At 36.3% G+C, this 8010-nt stretch overlaps 1 pseudogene; it reads left to right on the top strand.

Moving 5' to 3' along the window:
• Nucleotides 1-70: 70 nt before the first annotated feature.
• Nucleotides 71-7743, top strand: LOC113081258 (transcription factor AP-2-beta-like; annotated as a pseudogene).
• Nucleotides 7744-8010: the final 267 nt, after the last annotated feature.

The raw sequence follows: 8010 nt of genomic DNA, 5'->3' as shown, positions 1-8010 counted from the left end.
TTGTTTAGCAGAGGTCAATGGATTAAAGACAAATCTTATATTCAATTTGAACTCCAAACATCTGGTTACGATGACCACATCTGCAGTTACTGACGAGACGTTGAATAGGCAACGTTGGACGCTGAAAAAATGTATTTTTGTTGTTGTTTTTGAGAGATTTTTCAATTACTCCTGCCTAAACATGTCATGCCTAAACATTTTAATTGTCGTAGTGCTTCTTTGCTGTCAATCCTTTAAAAAAAACACGTCTCTAATAATGCCTTCGCTATCCTCAGAGCGAAGTCGAAAAATGGCGGGAGATCACTGAGGGAAAAGCTGGAGAAGATCGGCTTGAATTTGCCCGCGGGGAGACGCAAAGCAGCGAATGTCACTTTACTGACGTCGCTAGTAGAAGGTAAAGCAGGACATCTGATTCTTATTTCCCATTTAGATTGTTGTTTTGTTTTTGTTTTTTTCTCACCGTTTGGGAATTCAGGCCCTTCAAATGAGGAAAACAATGGCCATTAATGGAAAACATGCCCGATTTTTTTTAACGCACTTAGTTTAAGTTTAATAGTGGATCTCGAATAATTTTACAATTTATGCCTAAAATGAAAAATTGAATTTACGAACGAACCTCGAACATGTTAGGCTAGATTACATTTTATTGCCTTGGGAGTTTCTCTAATCTGATTTATTTTCCTTAGGCGGTGCAAATAGTTAACAGATGCAGAGGCAGTAAAACGAAATTTTAACCAGTACAGCAAATTTCATTTAATTATTGTTGTGACTGTCTGATTGTTTCTGCACGGCGATCTTTCATTCGCTTAATACTCTGTTTTTCTCCTCCAGTGCTACAGCTGTAATTTGTAGGCTATAAAATATTTTAAGCGATGATGTGCAGTAATTCCATTTCACCATATTGTGTTTATTTTTCATTTCCAGGAGAAGCTGTTCATTTTGGCTCGCGACTTTGGCTACATTTGTGAAACGGAATTTCCCACAAAGGCCGTGTCTGAATATCTGAACAGACAGCACACAGATCCAAACGAACTGCACTCGCGAAAGAACATGCTGCTCGCCACAAAGTAAGTATACTATAACGTGTCACAGTCTGTTGTTTAACTGTGATTTATTGCATTCGTTGTTTTCTTTGGAAGCTGGTATAACCGCCTTCATCTGAACAAATGTGTAGCCTCATTTCGAAGTGAATGTTGAATCCATCACGGATTCTCGTTTTGATAGCTGTCCGCTTAGTGCCTGGTGCGCTTTGACACGTTTAGCTGGTTCTAATGAGGCAGTTCAGGTCCAGCAGAAAACGCGTCTCTTATCCATCTCAGCCTGGCACCGAGCTAGAAACTCATTATATTTAAGTGAAATGTTTCAAGTCTTAAAGTGCCAGCTTTCCCCTTGAAGTTTTGCCTAAGGTCATCCCTCCTCCCTGCTCCCTCGCCTCTCCTTTCACAGTCTGTCTGTCAAAGTCCCGTCAGTCAGCCCGCGCCCCCGCCCCTGCACGCGCCTCGGGCACTCGCGTTCTGTCGCTCTGGAATGAGACAGAGGCGCGCTGCGCTCTCCCGACTGGACAACAAGACTGTTTGTGGTGTTGAGACGCGAAAGCGAATGTGGGTCAAAATCTGACAAGTCCAGACAACTGCAGATGCCACAGCAGGGCTCTGCAACGCTGCCAGTTGGAGGCATTTGAACTGTTTGTCACAAATGACCTTTTAAAGATAGAAGTGTGATCGTTTGCTCAAATTCTTATTTGAGATTACATTGCACCTCAAAGCATTTTATTATGAACATGGCACAAGTAGTTTTTGGATGCATGCTCTTAAAAAGTCAAGAATTTAATACTGTATAAATTAGGCCAAAAAGTATTTGATCAACTTAATGCTTTTAAATTAACCTTACAAGATTCAGACATCATAATTAGGCTATTTGAATTACATTGGTGATCATATTGTTATTGAATGTTAACTGTATACACAACTAGGCAGTTTCAGAAAAACATGGAGGTCAAATGTTGGGAGGACATTAGTATCAGGCCATCTGGGCACATGGCTAAAATATCTGCCTATATTTTTCCGTATGATTCCCCAAAGCAAGAAAAGCTTGAATATTGAGAGCACTGCGTCTTTCGGAAAGTGAAATATGCTGAGAACAGAATATTCCCCAGTAATGACAGATAAAGACACTCTCCCAGTAGACTGAAAGTTAAACTGATGGCTTTATTCTAATTGATGGGGTTTCCTCTCAGAAACAGAATATGCAGGCTTTGCTCTGAGGATTTCAAGTTCTCTCCCTCTTCATATTTATGGACAGTGTACACTGGAGAGTTTTCATTTTAAAGTAGATGTCAAACTTTTTTAAAAAATATTTTTGGAGACCTTTTGCTCGCAGTGTGATTGGCGTATGCCTTTTACCCATGATTCTCAGGGACACCACAAAGCGACTGAACTATTGCAAACCTTAAACCTGTCAGAGCACTGTTATTTGTGTTTTCTATTACTCAAAATAATTATGAGCATCAAGCAATCACATCACCATTATGTGAGATACTGAGATCGACAAACATGGGTCTGATATGAACTAGGGATTTTGTAATTGTTTTACTGTTGATCTCTGTGAGCCTAACATATCCAAAGTTTTATTAAATACTTTTTTTCATTTTATCAATTTCATCATAAATGTCCAAATGCTGAGTCACAGTGTTTGTATTTTATGGATGAGGGTTTTCAGAGTTAGTGGCTTTGATATTATGTATGAGTTCTCTTTATAATCAATATTTCCACACTCAGTTAAAAGAATATGTAGATTTATATATACAGAAAGAAGTAGGAATATCCATGGCAGTAAGATGACAGTTCTTTTCAGCTTCTTTTGGAGGAAGAAAGGTTTTTTTTTAATGGAATCGTGGTTGATGTCTTTTCCATTTGATTGTTTAATTCAACTTATGACTTAAATTCATTTCTTGAAAAATGTATGCTGTAATCCATGAGCGAGCAGGTCGCGTTTCTTTAACTGATACAGAAGATCAAGCACGTCCCTTCTGATATATGTTCTGATAAATGTGAATGAAGAATTTGTCATGCTTGATGTGCCATGAAAAAATGTCATGACATTCTCTGATTGGATCACAGTTGTATAGATGGTAAAGGAATTGGATAGGACACAGTTAGTGGGATTGATCCTAAAACCCACCTGACTAGTCTTGCTGTAAAAAGAGCATGTCTAGACCCCGCACTGTCCCATTAGCAGAATGTTGTGCATTTATTGGCATGTTAAGTTGTTTTCCTACAGAAAAAGTAATAAAATATAGTTCCTCCAATCACCTTGTGCAAACATTCACCAGCAGCAATAAACACATAAAATGTCCACAATACACACAGAAAAAAAATGAACTATCAGAATCAGAATGAGTTTTATTGGCAAGTATGTTTACAGATACGAGGAATTTGTTTTCGTGATAAAAGCTCCGCAGTGCAACAGAATGACAGCAAAAGAACAAAAAACACATAAAAGAATAATAATTTTTTAAAAAAAGTTGGTAAGGAATGACAGTATACAAATTTACAATTGTGTGGCAGGTATATTACATTAAGCAGTTATGTATGTACATGTATATTATGTGCAAAAATGCAAAGTGTACACTAAGTATGTGTGTTAGATAAATAAGTGTATGTGTATATAAATATAAATGTATATACCTGTATATATAATTGTTTGTATATAGTGCAAACAATTTTATCAGATAGCATAGACTAAATTTAGCTCAAAATTACATTGTTTAAAGGAGCATTAACTTTTATATCACTATAAATTGAGACAAAAGTCATTTTTGTTCTTGAGTGTCAGGAATATACATTTAACTTTAAATTACCCAGCAGGCACACAAAATCGTTTATAATGAGGCGTTAAAAAAGGCGTTTATATTTGGTTTTGGTCTCAACATTGGGTGACCAAAATTCAATGTCAAGTCAACGTCTAATGTCAATGTTAATTTGATGTCCAGTACCGACATCAGCTGATGTTGTTATTTGTTGTTTTTAGGCTGTGTAAGCAAAATTCTATGTTAAGTCAATGTAAAATTGGTGTCAGAAACTGACGTCAACTCAATCTTTATTTTCAACCGAGATTATATTATCAATCCTGACGTTATATATTGACATACTCTGCCTGCTGGTTAACCTCTAATTTATATAAAGTCTGCATTAAATAAATAGCATATATTGCTAGTCTTAGTGTAAACAATTAATTTGTGAAAAAGTTGATCCACTGAAAAAAAAATTGTTTGTCTTGGTAATCTTTAATCAAAACCTGATCATTTTTGCTTCTGCCTCTGAAATGCCGTTTCTTCTCCGTTTGGGCCATGGCTTGGGCAGAAAATCCTTAACCACCCCTCTCCAACCATTAGAGTACTGTGAGTGAAAGATGATAGGAGGAGTGCAAAAATAAAGCCACGTCTCTATTCAATATTAGATTTCAGTTGGAAATATGTCACTACACTAAAATAAAGTCGGCACCAACTTCCGGTTCACACAGACTTAAAGCAACTATATGTTGTTTTAATTTTGTGACTCCGGAGCCATATGTCATAATTACAGTGCATAGCTGTACACTGTAAGAAAAATAATAAAAACAAATATGTGACATTTACGGTACCAGCAGCTATGGTTGCTAGAACGTCACTGCTAAGAATATGCTAGCAACATTTTAGGTTTTACAGACTTCAATTCACAAAAAAAAAAAAAAAACGAATTTAATTAACTAATGTAATGTTAATAAACCAGCATATTGATACTAATATCTGTTTTGAACCATTGTAATACTGATAACCACCAAAAACAGAGCTCATCACAAACAGCTCTTCCACAAGCGGAGAAGGGAAATACTAATATATATATTTAGAGAGAGAGAGAGAAGGTGCACAGTGTCATTCATACAAACACTAAACATCATTATAGTAACACACATTATACTGAAATAATGCGGAAACATTAATTTAATTCGATGTAAGATAAAACTGTAATGTACACAAACGATAAGAAAAAACAGTTTACAGTTTTCACTGTAAATTATTTACTTCTAAAAACTGTTATTTTAACAGTATTTTACTGTAAATTTACATTAAAATGTACAATTTTCTTTTAATCAGTTATTCACCATTTATAGTATGTAAAGTTACTGATAACCAATTAACAGGTATTTACTGTAGCATTTTTACAGTCTTTTACTGTTAAAATCACAATTTTTTTTTTTTTTTTTACAGTGTATGTACGCATTTGTTGCTGCCGTAAAGCAATCTGGGCCTTTCACAGAATTTGGCAGCTGCCCAACAAAACTTGCCTGCTACTAGAATAAATGTTTGGGGAGAAAAGAAGCCATTCACCCCATTAAAAGTCGCAGTACCATCAGAATGGTTTTAAAAATGTTAAAACAAAAGTTCAAAAACGTACATACATTTGCTTTAATATCCGTAGGCTACTCTCCAATAAACCCCTCATTGTTAACTGTTGCTGACACTTCTGGCAAATTTGTTGTTATTAATTAGAAATTGTGGATTAATTTGTGATCATGGAAACTAACAAAATATCAACCACTTTGGTTCTCCAAAGAGCTTTTTGGTAAACAGTTCTTTAAAGAACCATTTTCTTAGTGTGTAGAGCATTTTGTGCAGTGGAATGGTTTCCATGGATTAAAACATTTCTTTGTGTAAGCATCAATCCCAGTAAAGAACAATTGTGTAATTTTTTGGATTGATGTTGGAAAATTCTGGGTTTCATCTCTGTCTCTCTTCTGTTCTCAGGCAATTGTGTAAGGAGTTCATGGACCTGTTGGCTCAAGATCGCACTCCATTAGGAAACTCTCGGCCTACGCCCATCCTGGAGCCAGGAATCCAGAGCTGCCTGTCACACTTCAGCTTCATCACACACGGTTTTGGTTCTCCCAGCCATCTGCGCCGCCCTCACGGCTTTGCAGAATTACCTGACTGAAGCCCTTAAAGGCCTCGACAAGATGTTCCTGAACAACCCCACCCCCAACCGACACACACCTGCAGACGGCTCCAAAGGAGCTGGAGAGAAAGAGGAAAAACACAGGAAATGAACTGTGGAAATACGATATCAAGGAAGTCGAGTCATTGGAGATGTTCAGAGATTCTATAAACTCTAGTTTTATGACATTGCGTTTTACATTCTGGGTTGAAGGTGGCGAGTGGACAACAGATCACGGGAAAATGAAAGGAGCGATACGATAAAAGAGACTGGAGGACATGAGTCTGCTGTGACACGTTCACCATCTTCATCTCATTCGTGCGCGAGTGTGAAAATATTCAAGGAGTGTTTGTGAGTGTGTTTTTGTGTATCAAAATATGATATTTTACATGATCTTAGATGCAGGCTGTCCTTTATACACATGCTCATGAATCTAATAGCTAATATTTGAGTGTTCATCAGTGTAAAGGCCAGCGCACAGGAGGACAGGTTTGCTTGGGATACTAGTGGACACATTTTTAACTACTTTATTTAATTATACTTATTAAAATATAGGTGCACAGTTCTGCAATGTTAAGTACATTCCACGCAACTTTTGCCAACTACGCCTACAGTAAAACAATCATCTTCTGTCCATAAAAGTGGTTGTCAAGTAAAAATTGGCTCTGCATAGATTTGAAAGAGATTTTATTGCATTTAGTAATAATGCGGTACAATGAAATTGAGTGTTTGCCAAAAAGAGGCTGTAGCCTATATGTGCAACCATTTGTGCTGCAACAAGCTTCATGCTATTTACATTGCAGTCCATCACAGATCTTACATCCAGTATGATTTATGACAAAGATTCACCATTTGACAGCTCATAAAATACACATATTCTTTACATAAACAGCAATTCATTAGAAAATAAGTTTTCAGTCCAATTATTCATATAAAGATTACAAGCCAAGATTTAAAGCACTGAGATTTAATATATCCTTTAAAACACCTTTGGCGATATTCACAAGAGCTTGTCTACTAATGAACAGGGGGGTTTTGTATTTTTGGTTGTATTTCTTTGTATCTGAAACTGCTATTGCTTGTGCTGTCTTGGCCATTTGGTTGTGAAAATGTGAGGACATTTTCAGTTGAGTTATACTTTTGACACGGCAATCATCTTAGCTGACCGACAGATTCAACTATTTCACTGATAATAATCTGTTATGTATTTTTTTTTTTTTTTTAATATATGCTAACATTTACAGAGAGCTAAATCAACAAAGAAACACACTTTATGGCCTAAATATTGTTTTTTTTCTTACAACCCTACATCAGCTGAAAGGAAGCTTGCTTTGACCTAGAAAAAAAGACATAAAAAGGGTACCGGGTTTGTGCGCTTTCTTATAAGATGCATAGAACTGAGGTGACCGCGCGTGCTGGAACACGGCCACGCGCAGCCTTTGCGCGCTCCTGAGTGCGCACTTTCTCAGTTCCGCAAGCAGGATTATAGCCTGTCTGTCAAAGTTAATATTTGGTTAACTGTGTAAGGAAGCTTCTTTTATTTATGGTTGTATATATTTATTTATGCTTAATTTAATGGGCGTTTGTACATAGGAATAGACTGGGTCGTCTATTTGTGACTGTCTTGTGTGTGGGTGAACGCTTGTTTTAGATAGCATCCTGTATTTTTTGTTTTATAGATACGGTGTTATGTGGTGAAGGCTAGAAGTTGGTTCTTGTCTGGTGATTTTCATTTACCTCGAAATAAGAATAAATCGTGTGTTTTATTGTAGTTGTTGCTGTGTCATATTAACGTGGTCTACGCACGAAACATTTCAAAAAGTTGTTCTGAATAAAGTGCCTAAATTCCGAATATCTAAAATTAATGATTAGATAAATATTTTTTTTTTACGTAATCATATATCATTAGTCCATGTAATTATTACATTTGCATTAAAACTTTTTAGACAGGCAAGAAGTCAACAGATTTCAGACATCAACATTGGAAAAGCTAAAGATAGCCTATTTTACTTCAGGAAAAAAAACAATAGTAGCCTAA

The sequence above is a fragment of the Carassius auratus genome, unplaced genomic scaffold, assembly GCF_003368295.1.
Source record: "Carassius auratus strain Wakin unplaced genomic scaffold, ASM336829v1 scaf_tig00033532, whole genome shotgun sequence".
Taxonomy (NCBI): domain Eukaryota; kingdom Metazoa; phylum Chordata; class Actinopteri; order Cypriniformes; family Cyprinidae; genus Carassius; species Carassius auratus.
The sequence above is the reverse complement of the archived record's forward strand: the minus strand, read 5'-3'. Positions and strand labels throughout refer to the sequence as shown.